Genomic DNA, 19,071 nt, shown 5'->3' with positions numbered 1-19,071 from the left:
ATGTGCAATAGGTTAATTGGAAGGCGATGGGTGTTTCCCAGTTATGGGTTGCAGCTGAAAGGGCATCCACTGTGTTAAACGTGCCAGATAAGTTTTATGGTTTATTCTGTTGTGGCGACCCCTGAATAATAAAGGGACTAAGCTGTAAAAAAAAAATGAATGAATGAAAATTGGTCGTCGTGTATGTTTGAATGAGAGTGAATGGATGTTTCCCAGTAATGGGTTGCAGCTGGAAGGGCATCTCCTGTGTAAAACATATGCTGAATAAGTTCATTCTGCTGTGGTGACCCCTGATGATTAAAGGGACTAATCCGAAGGAAATTGAATGAATCAATGAGGTCATGTGTTGATCTTTTATTGGTCTCATGCAATTACATAATGCTATTTCGCAGGTTTGAGTTCACCAAGCTTGATCTTTGTAAAACAGCAACATGTGAAACTTGTCACACATGCCTGTGTTTCCAGTTTGCTGCATTCGCATGGGTATGAATAAAAGTCTATGGGGTGAAAAGTGCAGTGTGACCGCAGTTTAAACCTGTTGTTTTTTTAAAGCTATTAAGCTGTTGCCTTAAAATTGAATAAGTAAATAAACTATGTGCATAATAATAAAAAAAATGAAAAAAGTTAAGTCAACAGTTCCAAATTACAACAGTTTTTTAAAAGTACATGTTCAACTTCCCGCTTTTCCAAACCAGTTTGAGTTTTCCAAACCTGTCACTGGGGTGGTACCTTTACCCCAGTAACAAATTATCTTTATTTCTGAGAGTGAACCATTGACATCCATTTTAAGAAAAATTTATTTATTTTTTTGATATCTATGGCTTGTAACAAGTGGATGGCAGGGGCGGACTGGTACAATAATTCAGGCCGGGAAATTTTTTTAACCTCATGCCACCTCTGCTGCAATTGTTACCACTACGCTACCCTTTTCACGTAGTTCTCTGACTGCTAATATTGTACTCTATTGTAACTGTATTATTTATTGTACCATGTAGACTACTAGACAAATTATTAATGAATAAATTAATGAATCCTCAAAACTCAAGAGGCTCAAAACTTTCTGCACACACACTATTTCTACTTTTATTCCATATATTACATTTTTTTGCTTGTTTGTTTTATAAAAACCTTGACCCACTAAGACATGATGCATGATTTTATTTACTTTTATTTGACCTATTATTTTTATTTTTAATTTATAGACTATGCCCATATAAATATAGACAAATTGTTGCTCATTCGCTAATTGTATTTTTTATTTATTTGTATCTACTGTAAGTCAATTTAGATTAAAACGCCCGCCAGCCAAATTATTATATACAGTTGAAGTCAGAATTATTAGCCCCCCTTTGAATTTTCTTTCTTTTTAAAAATATTTTCCAAATGATGTTTAACAGAGCAAGGAAATTTTCACAGTATGTCTGATAATATTTTTTTCTTCTGGAGAAAGTCTTATTTGTTTTATTTCAGCTAGAATACCCGTTTTAAGCCATTTTAAGGTCAAAATTATTGGCCCCTTTAAGCTATTTTTTTTTTCGAAAGTCTACAGAACAAACCATCATTATACTATAACTTGCCTAATTACCCTAACCTGCCTAGTTAACCTAATTAACCTAGTTAAGCCTTTAAATGTCATTTTAAGCTGTGTAAAAGTGTAAAATATCTGCTCAAATATTATTTACTGTCATCATGGCAAAGTTAAAATAAATCAGTTATTAGAGACGAGCTATTAAAACTTTTATGTTTAGAAATGTGTTGTAAAAATCTTCTCTCCGTTCAACAGAAATTAGGGGGAAAAATAAACAGGGGTGCTAATAATTCAGGGGGGCTAAAAATTTTGACTTCAACTGTAAATGTGTTGTATTCTGACCAACTTGCTCCCTTGGTCGCAAACCTAGTTGTGATTTTGCTGCATTTTTCTGCTTCTATGGCCAGGGCTTTTCTTCTTTTCATGTGCTCCCTCTCTGCTCCTTCCTTACGTTTTTGTTCCGTGTTATTGCATGACTGACTCGAAGTTGTAGCTGGTATCATAAGTTCTATGCAAATAGCTAATCAGGCAGTACGTCACTGAAATGATTGGACCTTATGGTGATCACGATTGCCTGATTTGTGGTTTGAGCTGTCCATCAAGCTGCAAGCAGCCTATGGCATGTCGAGGTGAGGTAATCAACGGCATGGCGGCAGGCCAGATTGACCGTCAGGCCCCCGATGTTCCCGATGGTCAGTCCGCCCCTGGTGGATGGTGAGCAAGTGATGTCAGATATTTCATTTTTATGTAAACTGTCTGTTGGCCAGCACTCACTTTTGGTGATTTACACATACCTAACTTTAAATAGTAATACTTTCTGGGAAGTTTCTTGCTCAAAAATGTAAAAAGTTTTACAATACAATGTAATGAGAATGTTTTTAACTGTATTCAATATTTTTTCCATATACAAACACAGGAAAACATTACTGTAATGACATAGAAAAATTATGCCTTGAAAACCGTGTCTCATGAGTTTATATTTCAAATTTGATGAGGATAGCATGCAAAATAAGAAACTATATAGGTGTCTGAGGCATTTTCCCAAACTAAAACATTCACAGTTGCTGAATAATTTGGTCTACATTCACAGTTAATGTACCTTTGATAAGAAGACACTAGCTTTATTATCCATTATCTAGAGTTTATGATGCTCAAAGTGAAAAAAAGTTATAGATGATTAAGTAATGCAAAAAAATGTACCGCACTAAACCTTTTATTATTTCATAAACAAATATATGAAATTATTTCTAGACTAATACCGTATAGTAATAGGTAGAAAGCCACACATTTTCTAAGTATATGTTTTGAAGTTGATGGCAATATCATGCAAAAAGAAAGTTCTGGAAATATTTTTCTGAGACTATGTCCTATGCTTTTCTCCTCCTTGTTTGTGGAGAAGTAGTCTGCTGGTTTCCCACGTTTGTCTTTTTTATATATCTATTGCTTGTAATAAGTGGATAGTGAGTGAATTATGGCATACTTTTCATTTTTATCTGAACTTTCCCTTCAACCGGTCTACTCAATATAAGTAAGTAAAATAACTAATCACGTTTTACAGTGCTCAACTATATGTTCAAGCATATGGCAAGCATCAACAAACCAGGATCACATCATCCTATTCTCAGATGATTTGTATATTAAAGAATCAGCATATGGCATCCACAGCTGTCGTGACCCTCAGATAAAGTTTGAGTCTCTGTCTGTCGCTCCGCTCAGCCCCAAAACAGCATCGAACGGCTGATGTGATTAAATGTTGTAGCAGCCAGCCTTCCACAACCCAAATTGTTATAATACGCCATGAAATTTGAATGATCCAACTTTGAGGGAGGTTAAAGCTTGTTTTCTGCTTGACTCTGATATGCTTGAGACAGTTTCTTTATCATCCGCAGCCAATATGTATTTTTTTCTAGTCAATTTTCGCCCTTGTATTTTATAGAAGTGCCAACGCTGAGCATCAGGGACCAACACTAACCCGTGGACTGACAGCTTGGTTATTTAAGGCATTGTATACAGGGAGTTTATAAAAATAATCGAATAATACATTTATCTGTAAGAACACATGTTTCTTGGTGATTTCAAGGCGTTTTATTTAAAACCATTTGAAAAAAGAATGTTAGTAGCATAAAGACATTAAACATGTATTTTTCTGTACACTCTCAGAAATAAAGGTACGCGAACTGTCAGTGGTACCTTTTCAAAAGGTACACATTTGAATAATTGAAAGGTCCATATTGGTACCTCGAAAAAATATATTAGTACCTAAAAGTTTTAAGAGGAACACTTTTGTACTTTTTTGGTACTAATATGTTCCCTTAAGGTATTAATACAATTTGGACCTTTTGAAAAGGCACCTACCCTGTGACAGCTCATGTACCTTTTTTTTCTATACTGAGTGTACTGATGTGGGTAGCATCATTAGGTACTGTACTGTATATCGATAATCTTAAGCTAAGGGCTTTTATCCTTAGCAAAGCCTCATTTATTTCTTTAAAAAAGTAATGAAATCACCGAAATTTTGAAAGATATTTTACAGTTCATTTTAGTGAAGTTTAGTCATAAACTAATTTCGAGAGGATCACGTGCTTATGATTTATCACGTCCAGTCTCGCATTTGCTAATCACTAATCTTCCAATCATATGAGCCCTAAGGCACCATAAATAGTCTAAGTTTTCAGTTCACTTTATCTTCGTTTGGAAGAAACCCCCCTCCTCCCCTATTCTCCTCCTTTACCTGTAATTGGGCGGCACGGCGGTCCAGTGGTTAGCACTGTGAACCACACAGCAAGAATACTGCCGGTCCTAGTTCGATAGGACCGGTGAGTGTTTCTGTGGGGAGTTTGTATGTCCTTCCCGTGTCCGCGTGGGTTTTCCCCGGGCTCTCCGGTTTCCTCCCACCATCCAAAGACATTCAACATACTTAACAATCAAGCTGGTCTAATTCCTTACGTTCCCTTAGCTACAGCGGCAGGGGAGTTCTGAGATCCACCGAGCTCAGGCTCCCTTCTTGCTCTGCCAACGGGAGGAAGCCCCGGGCTCGAGGAGCCCTTGAGCTCGGGGCTCTCTCCCGGGACAGCATGCCAAATAAGCTTTGTAAATCATCAGCTAAGTGTGAACTCTTGAAACACAGTATTTCAGTATTCTTTACGGAATAGTTTAGAATGAGAATGATTTAATAGAATGAGTTTAACCCCTGCTTGAAATACATTTAGCTAAATTTAAAAAGTTTTTACTGTCACACTTGATCAAATTAATGATTCCTTGCTGAATAAAAGTATTTTTGTATTTAAAGGTATCTGGTTCAAAGACCGACATTCCAATTTGGCGCTTACATTGCATAAAATTTTTGATTTTATTTAAATCCATGTAAAGTTGAATGTTTCAAATCTTAAAATGCTGTCAAAATATAGCAAAAGAGTGTTTTCCCATTTATTTTACAAATATTTTTATGTAGAAATGAAATGGCATACTTATTCTGACCAGTTGCTTGAATTACTAATTAAACTCTTAAACTTTTATTTAAATTGCTTTTCAGACAAAAAATCATCATGATCATCATTTTTTAAAAGAAATTTAAATACACTTTTAACTAACAGACACTAACAAACTCTTTTAATTAGATAAACAGGGAATTTTAGCTTTATTTAAAACACTTTAGATATAAGTATCAAAACAAAACTTTTCAAAGTAACAAACTAATGATATCAAATGTAATCTTTTAGTTCTAATATATATATATATATATATATATATATATATATATATATATATATGTATGTATGTATGTATGTGTGTGTGTGTGTGTGTGTGTGTGTGTGTGTGTGTGTGTGTGTGTGTGTGTGTGTGTGTGTGTGTGTGTGTGTGTGTGTGTGTGTGTGTGTGTGTGTGTGTATGTATGTATGTATGTATGTATGTATGTATGTATGTATGTATGTATGTATGTATGTATGTATGTATGTATGTATGTATGTATGTATGTATGTATGTATATATATATATATATATATATATATATATATATATATATATATATATATATATATATATATATATATATTAAACATACATACAGTTGAAGTCAGAATTATTAGCCCCTTTGAATTTTTTCTTTTTTTAAATATTTCCCAAATGATGTTTAACAGAGCAAGGAAATTTTCACAGTATGTCTGATTTTTTTTTTCCTGGAGAAAGTCTTATTGGTTTTATTTCGGCTAGAATAAAAGCAGTTTTTAATGTTTAATGTAAATTAAATATAACTTAACTTTCCTAATTACCCTAACCTGCCTAGTTAACCTAATTAACCTAGTTAAGCCTTACAAAAGTGTTTTGAAAAATATCTAGTGAAATATTATGTACTGTCATCATGGCAAAGATAAAATAAATCAGTTATTAGAAATGAGTTATCAAAACTATTATGCCTAGAAATGTGTTTAAAAAAAATCTTCTCTTCGTTAAACTGAAATTTTAGAAAAAAAAATAAACATAAAAGAATGTAATTCTGCTAGAAAAAAAAACTAAACAAAAACAATTATTCTGGTTTTCTGAACAGATTTATACAGAATGTTGTACAATATTTAAGGCAAGTACATTAAGCAAATGTAATTGAATTACCTAAAAAATATTTTTTTTTATCTGATAAGTGATTTAATTAAAGTAGTTACTTTATAACTAGTTACACTCCACACTGATTTTGACCCAGACAAAATATATTCACAAATTAATGAACAGTTTGAAAGGTAGCAAGAAGCACAACATCAGATTTGTGCGTCTACTTTATTGGCAAAGCCTTGAAAGTGTTGTTGGTTTTGTTTTTCTAAGCCCATGTGGTGATGAGCGTTGTGCACCTCAGGGCGGCTCATAGACTCAGTGTTGAACACGTGCTGGAACTGCAGAGCAGTGTCTACACAGAGAAGAGCTGTTCACACACACACACAAACACCTGCAGTCAAACACAGAGCCGCTAATCAAAACACTGCGTCATCTCTAGAGTCATCCCAATGACAGAAAATACACATCTGGAGATATATGTATTTTTATGGAGTTTACAACACTTGATATTATTAATTATATATAAAAAATAGGTTAACTCATTTGAACTTTTTGTAAGTTTTACATAAATGTGAACACTAAAAGCTACACTACAACTACTACTTGTTTTATAGTATATCTAATACATTAGGACACATTTTCTTGAAAAGCAATATTTCCGCTGTATTGTACTGTATTGACAATCAACCAACCAACCAAATAACTAACCAATCAATCGATTATGCTTAATATGAAGGTCCAGCAGTGGACTATTGCAGTTATTTTAGTACATCAACCTATTGACCTTATTCTAAAATGCGGAAGTGTGCCTGTTTTCGCGATTGTCTTAGAACTTCCGATTCAGTCGCCTATTGGAGAAATGACTAGGAATTATAAACGGCTGAAAACGGTCAAACTACTTGGTCTACAAACAAATGTTTGTATGACTATACAGACCAAGTAGAATAATATAATAAGAAAATATCAAATTGCAACATCAAACAGCGAATCGAGCAGTTTTTAATGTCAAAAAATGAATGGAAGTTAATGAGACCGGAAGTCTCAAGCCAAAAAGATTCAAATGGCAGCGCCCACTCGTCGGCGGAGAATAAGGTGAATACTATATGCAAATAAGAACTACCTGAAATATCAACCAACCAACCAACCCTTTGTAGTTATTTTTGTACATCAACTTACACTAAATGAAAATGAGAAATCAATCAACCAACCAACCAACCAATTATGTTTAAGAAGAATACCCACCAGTGGACTACTGTAGTTATTTTAGAGAACCTTAAATAACACACACACACACAGTTGAAATCAATAAATAGTTTAATAGAATCAATAGTTGAGTGAGTTTTGGGATACAATCTATAAATCTATAATTTTGACCCATACAATGTCAGTTTGTACTTGTACCACTTAAGACATGAATCCGACCAGATGATAAAGTAGGCCATGTTGTGTTCCTGACTTGTGTTAATTTCTCTTCCGGTCTGATAGGAGCTGATCCTGACATAAATCTGTGAGTGTAACACCTGTGGTTTAGGCCGTCTGTCCTGCTCTGCTTTTGAAGAGTCACAGATCTCCCATTTAATCCTCTCATGCGATTAGCCTTTGACCTGCTTGACGCCTGAGGTGTGGTAAAACCCAACACACAAACACACACAACACATACGCAATCTGTGCTGACCGTATGGCTAATCAGCTTGGCACGGGAGGCTGCAACTCAAAACATACTGCGCTCCCTATCTAGGTCCCCATTTATATCTCTTATTAAGATGTGGCGTTTAATAGGCTGATCACAAGTGGGTGATGTTAAAGAGGGGTAAAATGTTTTAAGCTGGCCCATATCCACATCTTCCACAGGTTGTTGTGAATGAAAGGGATTTGATTGGATTGCTTTCATAAACACTCATGTGAGCAATTGTGTTCAAGCAGCCAAAAAACACAACCTGTTTTCTGTCTATTGACCTAAATGTTACCATTAAGATACGTGTTATGAGAAAGCACACCAAAACCAATGTTCAGGCTTTACTACATTAGGTAGAACCACAACTGTTCAGTTAAAAACAACACAACTTGCACAACTTGTCAAAATTGCAACGAAAGTGATTGGTGTAAGATCAACATACAGTATGACTTGTTGGTTTTTAGGAATGCACAAGTAATAGCAAATGATCCAATGTATAAAGTACTGCCATCGGGGAAGCGGTACAGAGTTCCTTTGTTTAATAGTGATCTTTACAAGAAGTCCTTTATACCAGTGTTCATTGCCATTTTAAATAGTAAATAAATTAATTTGAAGGTCTTTTAAATCTCATTGGTGTTGATAAATGTTACATATTGGGCTCTATTTTAAAAATCTAGGCGCAAAGTCTAAAGCGCATATTGTTAAGGGCATTAAGGGCATGTCTGAATCCACTTTTGCTATTTTAAGGACGGAAAAATGTTCTAACCAGCGCATGGTCTAACAAGGTTGTGCTTATTCTCTTAATGAGTTGTGGGTGTGTTTTGAGCATGACATACATTAAACCAATCAGAGTCTCATCTCACTTTTCCTTTAAGTAGGGGTGTCCAAACTCGGTCCTGAAGGGCTAGTGTTCTGCATATTTTAGTTCCAACCCCAATTATACACATCTGAACCAGCTGATCAAGCTCTTTTTATGTATACTAGAAACTTCCAGGGAGGAGTGTTGAGTGAAGTTGGAGCTAAACTTTGCCGGACACCGGCCCTCCAGGAGTTTGGACACCCCTGCCTTTAAGAGTCAGTTGTGTCACGCCATGGCACATTTGCGATTTAAATGGCGGACTTTGTAAGTGGAAAAACTGAACGCTTCACTAGCGAGAAAACAGTTAAACAGACCATCTGCAGCGCAAGGATAAAGAATGAACCTCCTCCATTCGGCTTCTTTACCTTCTCTTTACTTTATTCTTTTACCTTTGTGGATAAGGAAACTGTGTTGGACACACTCCCCTGAAGATATCCATTAGCCTACATATTTAATTTTGTTTGTTAAGTGCAAAGATTTGTTTCAAAACTATTTCTGAACTCAGTTCTGATTTCCTGCAAACGAATAAATGAACAATAATAACGAAGTGTGGCCAAAAAACTGAGTTATATCCGAACACGTCCTATTCTTATGCCCCATATGGTGATGAATACGTCTTCAAAACCCAACAGCTGATCAAATCTAAACCTGTTTTATTAAAAAAATTATAAATATGCATATAATAAATACTACTAATTATAATAATAACATTAAACAAATTGGTATGAATAATCTAATAAAGCCCCCTAAGATGAGGCATGGAGACAATGGTTTTTATATTCATGTAGAAAATGAGATTTTTTGTAACATTTTATTCCTTTAATTTTTTCATTTGTAAATATATTTGTGTATTGCTGTACATCCTGTGTGTATTAGGCAATGTGTAAATGTTTAACATGATTTGCGCTGGAGTTTGCACCAGATTTAAGCTGGTGAATTGCGCAGCCTATTTTAGTTTTTCAAAATAGCAATGCCCCAACAATGGGCCGTAACACACCTCCTTTTTAGAAGGGAACACCTATGAGTGCACAAACTGGTGCAAATGGATTTGCTATTTAAACAACGTGGCGCAAAACATAAAAGTTAGGGTTGCGTTGGTCTGAAAATAGCAACAAATCGCGACAAAACCCGTCTTGGGCCTTATTGTGTCGGGTGTATGATAGGGCCCACAATATGAGTTGTTTGTTTTCAGTAATACACAAGTAATAGCAAAGGATCCAAGTCATGTTTTATTCCAATGTATGAAGTACTGGCATCATACAGCAATACAGGGTTTTTTTGTGTAAAAGTAATCGTTTCAAGAGCCATGATACCATGTACCATGATATGTGATTTACCATGATGTTTGCAGATGTTTAAGATGCATGCTAAGTGAGTGAACATACGTGTTTATCTGAAAAATAATCCTAAAGTCAGTTATTCTCCTATGTCAAAACTTGTCTTTGTTTTGGTCTTCACACACTGCACCTAAGGTTAATTTTTAAACAAAAACCACAGCAGTGAAACCCCAAACGTGTGTTTTGCCGTCATGATTTTACTAATGACTTTAGTACAGTAACCTATTTATTGAAGAATGCTTTCTCATTGAATTCAGCCTTGAATTGATAAAGTAAAAACTAAACTCACACTCACTCAGTCCAATTACTCTGGCATATGCTGCAAACCAGCCCTGATAATAAAACCCACAGTGCTGGGAAACAAACACACACACACTCCCCCATTCACTATGCCCAATTTAGTTTATCCAATTCTCACAAGTTTTTGGACTGTGGGGAAACCTATGCAGACACGGTGAGCACATGCAAACTCCAAACAGAAAGGACTCCTGGTCTCAAACCTGCTACTGTACTCCTATGAGGTGACCATATTAACCACATTATCGGCGGTTGTCCATTTGTTAGCATTTGATAAGTTGTTATCTAGTATTTGTGAAGGGCGTTCCGTTTACAGCATGTGCTGCATGTAGACCAATCAGAACAGACTGGGTCTTCGGACCAATCATCACTAGCCGATTTGAATCTTATCACTCGATTGAATGGGCATTATCAGTGGTTATCAGCTGATAGATTGGGCCAGTAGGGGGCTTCTGTGCCTAATAGTTTGCTCAAAGGCTGTTATCATCCATTCACATGGTTAATCAGCTATAGATCACATACGACTGCGGCCGGAAGTTAACAAAGTTATTTAATAAATTTCCCACTTATTGTATCTACCCCAACCCTCACAGTAATGTAAAAACTTATATGAATCTGGAGTCTTCTCAATTATTATAGCTGGTAAGCCATACGGATGAATGATAACAGCCTTCTGAGCCTACTAGTAGGTGCAGAAGGCCCCTACTGGCCCATATCTATCAGTTGATAAACACTGATAATGCCCATTTAATCTAGGGATAAAATTCGAAGTGGGTGTCATCACAGATTAGCGTTTTGCAAAGGAAGGGTTTGGAATATTTTTGTTCAGGCGTCATCAAGCAAATAAAATAAAAATAAATGCATATTATAAGACATTTATTTATTCATTTTACCCCGGCTTTGTCCCTGATTAGAGGTCGCCACAGTGGAATGAACCACCAACTATTCCAGCACATGGTTTTCACAGCTGATGCCCTTTTACATCCAACCCAGTACTGGAAAACACCCAAACACTCTTACATTCACACACAAACTCATACACTATTGCCAAATTAATTTACTTAATTCACCTATACTGCTTGTCTTTGGACTTGTGGACTCGCAAAAACAAAATATGAACCCTTTGTAATCCATTATAGGGACATTTTAAATTCCACCCAATGGGTCCTGTGATTTTCATGAATTAGGTGATTAGGTATGGAGAGCAGGCAATGTTTTGTGACTGTCTGAACACATTAGTCCACATGAGCCTCCACAACACAAAAGCAATCCAGTTGAATGTGTTTTCAACAACCTCTGGAATTGGTCAATAGTGCCGTCCTTGTGTGATGAGCTTGCTAACATACAAAATACTAGTTATGAACAGGACTCCATTGTGTTTGGTTTAATCACCTGAATTAGCATACTTGCGCACTACAAATAAGCCATTGTTGCGAGACAACATGAAGCTAATAATAGCTTATGTGTTTCCTCATAAACACGTTTCTTAAATAAGGTTTTCAGATCCTCAAAGGCTGTCATATAAATGCGAGCGTTTAATCATCCTGTCAACTTGTGTTATGCATTTAATCTTGCTTCACCGTGGCCTTTTCCACTAATCATTTTAATATATTTTCTGGATAAGCTTTAAAAGCTTCGGCAGTAAACATCATATATTCCTGGATCCATCTCTTCACGTTTTTTTTTTCTCCATCTGAGCAATTTACAAGCATGCCATTTCTCAGCTAGAGCTTTAATAAAATGAGCTTCGCTTCAGAAAGTGTCAGTAATTCATGCTCTAAAGTTTCTCTTACGGACATTTTCGCTCTCAAATTAAGAGTCGTAAAAGAATAAATTCCACCCTCCACCTGAAACATCCTCCGAATTACCACTACAAATGGATCAAAGCCCAAGTTTTAAACTGCCCTGATTAAAATTCACAGTCTCATTTTGTTTATTGCCGGTTTTCATCTCAGAGACTTGCTTTCTCTCCCCGGGCCGATTTGTTTAAAACCCCCATCAGTTGTGTTTCAGCACGAATTGTGCATCTCTGTGGTCGGCTGATTGAAAAATTAAACATTTTCAGAAAAGAAACATGGTGTGATAATGAGGAGAAACTGAATGGTGCCTGTTGGGATTCTCTGCTGAACTCTTGCCCAGAATCCGTGCGGCCCCTGAGGGTTTTGTCCTAGAAATTCCTCTCTCCAGTCGCTGGTGATTTCTCCATTGCGGATTATGAGTCTTAATCAGAATCCTTCTCAGAAGTGCCCCTAAAGCTTCAGCGTCCTGTGCTCAAACACAGATAATTACTCTGACAGCTGTGGACCTGAGCGCGAGTAAAGACGTCCCTGGTTCATGCCAGCCGCTCCGAGTCTGAAGACGACGCACTGCTGGATAATGGCTTTACGCCTGGCTGTGGCACAACTCTGCGCTCACCGTGACCGTAGCCAGGGTTTCAGAATTAGTAAAGGCTGAGAGTTGATAGGAATTGTGCAATATAATGTAATAATGCCAAATCCAACTCTCTCTCTGAACTGGTGTATGAATGATGAATAAGAACATATGCTGTATGTTAATCTTTAATGAATGTTTAGGACTTTTAGCTTGCCTTTTTTTATGGCTATCTAACGACCAAACATAATGAAATTGCATAGCCTTCATCCTGGCTACGATCTCTTGAAGAAACTTAACTATTTTATCTATTGTCACAAATCGTAGTTTTCGTGATGTCACCCATAGGTTTCTGAAGAGCACAAATGAAGCTACAAGTAGGTGTGGCCAACCATTGTCATTTTGTTCGCACATCATTGCACTGACCGGGGGTAACCAAACAAGGGCAAAGAGGTAGAGTGTCAGTGGAGCTACAGACTTTACCATCTCATTCACTCAGATTTTTTTTTTTTTTTTTTGAACATGAAAAATAGACTTCATAGTTGGCCGTGGGCCTGGCGCTCAGGTTGCCAATGCAAAGGGACTAGAGGCCGGAATTGCTCCAGAGAGGCTTTGGGCTGTCAGGTTCACTTTTAAACAAGGGATTTAATCAAAGATGTGGGTTTTACACAGGGATTTGTCTATAAAGCCTTATTAATTAATGCTGCTCACAGCTTCTAATCTTTAGCTGCTGCCAAGACTGATGGGGACCATAGGTCAGCGAATCAAACATGCTGTCCGTATGGCAGCAGAGCCCACAGCGCCAAACCATGTCTTGCTTTACTGATGACCTCCAGACCTCCTGTGTCAACCGGGGATCAACTTAATGTTGTCGTATGCATAAGCTGGGATTTCGGGTCACGCTCAAAATAAACTTTACACTACTGGGAAACTGGAAGTTGCTCTGTAACGAAGGATCCCATACATCATCAAAATTTGGAATAAATATTGATATATTTTATCAAACACACTCACACACACACACACACACACACACACACACACACACACACATACACACACACACACACACACACACACATACAGAATCAGAGGAATTACACAAATTAAAAGACACTTGACAATTCTCAGCCTCTCTTGGATTTTCTAAATTTATTAGGTAATTGGGTCTAATCCCAATTCTACCCCTTAGCCCTTCCCCTTATCCCAACCCCTAGTTTTGCGCTCACAGAAGTCAGGATATGCACAACTAAGTTTTTTTTGTTTTGTTATTATCACAATTTTTTTTTTTTACAAAAAATAAGTATACTTTTAATACATTCATAATCATACGTCATGCTTAAAAAAAAACTAAAATAAAAGCTGCAAAATTGTACTACCTATAATCCATAATAATAACTCCTGTGCATTAGTATCGGCATGAAAACATAACATCGTTGCCTTTGGTGATTTCCTGATGATAAATACCAAAAAATAACACAACTGGAAAAACTACAGCAGTCACGATAGTCAATCTCATATGAAGCAATAGATCGGAATGACGTGATGACGTGTGCAGGTGCTGTAGTGCTGTCCCATTTCTTAGGGGTAATTTTTTAAGCCCTTCCTTTTGACACTCTGTTTGGTAGGGGTAAAAAATAGAATTGGCATTGGGCCTTAGTTGTTGTTTATTTTATCTAGAAATTAAGAAAAAATGCTTTCAGAAGTTTATAGAACAAAACAAAAAATGCCATTTTGGACAAACACAACGATAAATTGTAAATCCAGAGCAATCCTGAATTTTATACTCTGTCTAAATAGTGCTGTATAAATACATATAAATACATTTTATTTTATTTCAGTCAAACTTTATTATAAATCTAAAACGTGTATATATGTACAGTATATGCTTTGACAGTGTATGCTTTAATAAAAAATCAAATGAATCCATCAAAATATGATGAATGTCATATTGGCAAAAGAAAAAACACTAAAGTTGGATAAAGCAAGACAATTTTTTTTTTTGTCAAAAAAGCTGAACTAGTTTACCTGACAATTGTCATGACATATGGATTGAAGTTTAAGTTTATTTATTTTTTACAACAAGGGACAGTGTACATCAATCATTGTTGACCAATAATGTAAATGTATCCAAATTACCCAAAGACTAGTTTTCATTGGTAGTCCCTTTGCCAAACCAATAAAAATATAAATTCCAACTAAAAACAATACTCAAATAAACAACAGAAAACACCAAAGACAACAATTTCAAAAAGCCTAGTGTTAATGCTGATTAATAAGAAGCTTAAAATTATACCTTATTAATTGATTCATTCATTAATTTTTTATCTACTTTTCTGGGGCCGGTCACAGGGGCAAAAGTCTTAGGAAAGAACCCCAGACTTCCTTCTCCCTAGACACTTCCTTTAGCTCCTCCGGGGGTATCCCAAGGCGTTCCCAGGCCAGCCACGAGACATAGTTCCAGGAGACATCCAAAACAGATGCCCGAGCCACCTCAGCTGACTTCTCTCAATATAGAGGAGCAGCGGTTCTACTCCGAGCTCCTCCCGGGTGACAGAGCTCCTCACCCTATCTATAAAGTTGTGCCCTGAAACCCTGCAAAGGAAACTTATTTTGGTTACTTGTATCAGAAATCTTGTCCTTTCGTTCATGGCCCAAAGCTTATGACCATAGTTGAAAGTAAGAACGTAGTTTGACGGTAAATCAAGAGCTTGCCTTTCGGCTCAGCTCCTTCTTTACCACAACGGACTGGTACATCGACTGCATTACTGCTACCGCTGCACCAATCCGCCTGTCAATCTCATGTTCCATCCTTCCCTCACTCATGAACAAAACCCCAAGATACTTGAACTTTTCCATCTGGGATAAGGACTTTCCTCCAACCTGGAGATGGCAAACCACCTTTTTCCAGTGGAGCACTATGGCCTCGGACTTGGAGGTGGTGATTCTCATCCCACACTCATCAGCAAACCCACCCAGTGTATGTTGAAGGTCCATGTTCAATGAAGCCAACAGAAAAATCATTCATTTGAAAATCCTGAAATCCTGTGGTCGCCGAACCGGACCCCCTCCAGCCCAAGGCTGCGCTTTGAAGTTCTGTCCATAAAAATTATGAACAGAATTGGTGACAACGGGCAGCCCTGCCGGAGTCCAACATGCACTAATAACAAGTCTGACTTTAGAAGATTTTTATTCTCTAACATCTAAAATCATTCTCTATCTTTGATCTTTACAATTGCAAAAAAAAAAAAAAAAAAGCGTAGAAAATCGAAATCTCACTAGACAGAATATATAGACAGTAAATAGAGTATAATCAGTTATCAACAATAAATCTTCTCCCTCTTGCGTTTAAGCAGATATTCTACTCTGATCTCATGAAGAAACGTAATTATTTTACGTTTTGTCAATTTAGTGGCTAATTAGTACAAATTCGTATGAGTTCAGCTATTTGAAAAGGTATGATTTTAAAAGGAGGCATGGCCACCAAACTCCACCCTAAACCTAAGAGTCATTAGGGGATCAGCAAATCATGCTAATTGTACACTGTAAAAAAAACTTGAAAAAATTTGAAATTACTTATTTGTTATTGTTGGTATGGCAAAAATTAATAAAAATGTCTGTACAACTACATTTAACATTTTAACTTAACATAAGGGTATGGCACAGCTGCAGAAAGACTTTTAATGTAAATTTTCATCTCACATTTACCTAGTTTGCTCTACAAAAAAAAAAAAAAAAGAAAAGAAACGCTTAGTGCGTGTGGACTGTTAATTTATATTTAACTATTAAGTATTTATTAATTTTTTTCTAATAAAATTAAAATTAAAATGCCTAAAAATATCAAATAATAAATCAAACTTTTAAAACAACTGCTCAAACAATAAATCAAATGCTCAAACAATCAAATAATAAATCGAAATGCATTCTTAAATGATAAATCACATGTATATTTCTTTTTTATGAACAACTCTGTAAAATCCCATAGTACTTAAATGACAATCAAATGCTTAAACTATAATTTAAATGGAGAAACCAGTTTCTGTTACCTCCTGATTACATACACACAGCTGAAAGCTTGTGATAAACTGATTACTAGGACTATAAAGACGTTTCATTCACAGACTCTTGGCTGAGTCTTGTTTTGTACTGTGAAGCATTACAAAGCATTTGTCCCTGTTTGTCTTGTCATGTTTTGATCCTTGTCTTGTTTACCATTGTTGTTGTTTTACCTTCTGTCCTGTTTCTAATTTAGTGGCATATAAATGTTTTTTTTTTTTTTTTTTTATGATTTGTTTTATTTGTTTTTATTTTTTTTTCCTTAACTGGTTGTTTGTTTGTACTGATAATGTATTATTTCCTAGTACCAATTTCCAAAAGAGTTTTGTTTTTTGTCAGAAAACTAATAATCTCATGTTAACCAAACTAAATATTTGTTTTTTTTACTGACAAATAATTTTACGTCTGTGCAGCTGATGTTTTCAAAAGTTCAATGAAAAAATGAAAAGAAACAAGGATTGTTTTTTTGTTGTTGTTGTTGTTGTTGTTGTTGTAATGGTTTAAAAATGTTTACAGTGTATGATTGAGATTGCATGAATTCATATTAATTATACAGTAAATCAAAAAGTTACGAGTGGGCGTGAGATAGCGTTGCATATTCCCCTTCACAGTTCTCAGTAAGCATGTTGGCTTGTTTAGAATATACATGTGTGATTTAAAATGTATATTCTACAACAGGCAAACATGCTAAAATGAAAAATGAAATTTAGTCCATGCGTCAACACATACTTCTACTATTATTATAATATTTTCTAGTACAGTATTGTTTCTATTCTGGGCTCTCCTATGTGTGTCGCATTTGACGCTTCTATGATATGATTTTTATCTTATGCTTTCTGATCATTGCCACTGGCTAAAGTCTGTTTTAGCAGTCTGAGCAATGCTCAAGTGTAAACATATAGATATGCAGTACATTTTCAGCAAATTATCTTTTAGCAGCAAGATGTATATACAGAATCAAAGCTCATGTCTTTCACTAGTCAGTTTTTTTTTTTTACTGTCTTCACTTACACTTGTGGTTCCACCTCTCGCTGCAAGCCAAATACAGCTGCTGAATAATTCAGCCCTTTATGCGTCGATATAGAGGAGTATTTGTTCCTCTAACACACACAAGCCTAAGACAAACTAATTAGTCAAGATTACGCCTGAATTCATGATACAGCAGAAATACAGAGCTGGAATTAATTCTGCACCTTCACATTTGCATTCCAGGGAGGGATTCAGTTATTCAATAAAAGCATCATGCAATATGGTGAAACGCTGTTTTAAATGTTCACTTGTTTTGTGTTTACTGTGCCTTGAGTGTGTATGACCTTCTGCCCCCATGGGTCGATGGGTTAAGGCCTGCTTTTAACATGTTGCTCTACAGTCAGTAGAGCTGGATAGTAACAGTAATCTGGAATATGAAATCCAATAGCAAAAATTATATATATTTCATCTAGTAAATGTTAGCATCATGTTGGCAAGATGTTAAACATGCTAGCTTATTTAAAACATGTTAAAATGTTAATAGTTAAATCACTTTAGAAACATGTCAGCAGTGTGATATATCTTTCTGGGAACATGCTATTATCATGCAATAGTGGGTTAAAACATGTTGAGATGTTAAAAGATGCTAACAGTCTGCTAAATTAGACTATAATTGTTTTCTACTGAAAAAACAAAAACAGTGCTGGCTTGGTAGGTTTTTAACTATGGCTGCTGGACCAGCACATAACCAGCAAAAAAACAGCTTGAACCAGCACATAACCTGCAAAAGATAGTTTAAACCTGTAGCTATGGATCAAAACTGACTTAACTACCATAAAGTATATGCATGTAGAGCTGGATAGTAACAGATTATATACAATCTGGATTATGTAATCAACTTTCAAAAATCAAGTACTTGCAATTATAGCATATGTTAGCAGTGTGTTAGCAAAATGTTAAAACGTGCTAGCTTCTTAACAACATGTTAAAATGTTAACATTTAGTTAAATCTGAACTAAAAATTAATAACATTTTAGCAGTTTGATAAATAATCTGGAAACATGCTAATACCAACAGTGAGCTAGAAACATGCTGACATGTTAAAAGATGCTAACAGTCTGCTAAATCCCACTATGAATGCTTTGCTGAAAAAACTTCACAAAAAGTTTTGAACCATGGCTGCTTGACCAGCCAGCCCAATCTCACATCAAAACATAACTATTTTATGTTTTGTCAGTTTAGTTGTTTAATTCATACAGATTCATACAGGTTCAGTCGTATGAAATGTATAGTTTTTAAAGAGGTGTGGTATCAAACCCCAGCCCTAAACCTTAGTGTCACTGGGAGCTCAGCAAATCACACTAAAATATATGAATGAGATTGTGCAAATACTTACGAATTAGTTAACTCAAATAGTTATGAATTGACATGAAAA

General features: G+C 35.8%; 1 protein-coding gene across 15 annotated transcripts in view; it reads left to right on the top strand.

Moving 5' to 3' along the window:
• Positions 1 to 19,071, top strand: part of fibcd1a (fibrinogen C domain containing 1a) — a 398,615-nt gene that overhangs the window by 79,627 nt on the left and 299,917 nt on the right. For 6 of the 15 annotated variants that reach the window (XM_073910112.1, XM_073910105.1, XM_073910107.1 and 3 more), the window contains one exon: positions 7,559 to 7,693. The exons of the other annotated variants lie outside the window; for them this stretch is intronic. The gene's annotated coding sequence lies outside the window, so the exon portion shown is untranslated. The remainder of the gene's footprint in view (positions 1 to 7,558; positions 7,694 to 19,071) is intronic. 15 annotated transcript variants of the gene reach the window in all.

Source organism: Danio rerio, chromosome 8 (assembly GCF_049306965.1).
Source record: "Danio rerio strain Tuebingen ecotype United States chromosome 8, GRCz12tu, whole genome shotgun sequence".
Lineage (NCBI taxonomy): Eukaryota > Metazoa > Chordata > Actinopteri > Cypriniformes > Danionidae > Danio > Danio rerio.
Note: the sequence above shows the minus strand (reverse complement) of the source record. Positions and strands in the feature narration are given on the sequence as shown.